Source organism: Lactuca virosa, chromosome 3 (assembly GCF_052849685.1).
Source record: "Lactuca virosa cultivar CGN04683 chromosome 3, Lactuca_virosa_CGN04683_v6, whole genome shotgun sequence".
Taxonomy (NCBI): Eukaryota; Viridiplantae; Streptophyta; class Magnoliopsida; order Asterales; family Asteraceae; genus Lactuca; species Lactuca virosa.
In genome coordinates, this window is record NC_136428.1 from 237087011 (window position 1) to 237087759 (window position 749).

Here is a 749-nt window from a genome sequence, read left to right on the forward strand (position 1 = left end):
AATTCTGTAACATTGGAAAAGTTTAAATGTATGGCAGAACGGATGAGAAGAATCAAATTTGGCAGAAAGATAAAAGTTTCTCAAATCTGAAAAGATGGGAGAGTACTTTAGTATCATGTTTTTATGATCATCTTAATGATTATGAAACCATATCACAAATTCATACTCTAAGGACATCTTAGTGCATTGTTATGACTAAGATGAGGGGTCATGAATTGTTGGAATGGTTAAAATCAAAAAGATGGATCATACATGTTTTTATGATCATCTTAATGATTATGAAACCATATCACAAATTCATGCTCTAAGGACATCTTAGTGCATTGTTATGACTAAGATGAGGGTCATGAATTGTTGGAATGGTTAAAATCAAGAAGGTGGATCATACTTCGTTCCAAACCAACTCTTAGAGTCATAATCCAATATTGTAACATTGAGTGACATAAAGTAAGGTTTAAAACACTTATCAAATGTAGTGTAAAATGTTTTCTACTCCTGTACATTTGAAATTGGTAAGTTGTGATGTCTTGGATAAGACAAAGACCAACTAAGACCAATTGTGTGAAGTGTTTATCTTGATAAGAATCTGCACTATCCCTTGAATATTTGTTTTGTCAAGGAATGGTTCTTGACTAGGGAAACTTATATGTCAAGAGGACAGTGGGAGTCTTAAAGATCCTGAAAGGATTTCAAGATTTAATCAAGAGTAAAACCTGAGTTTTATCACTAGCACACGACTTAAGGTTTGC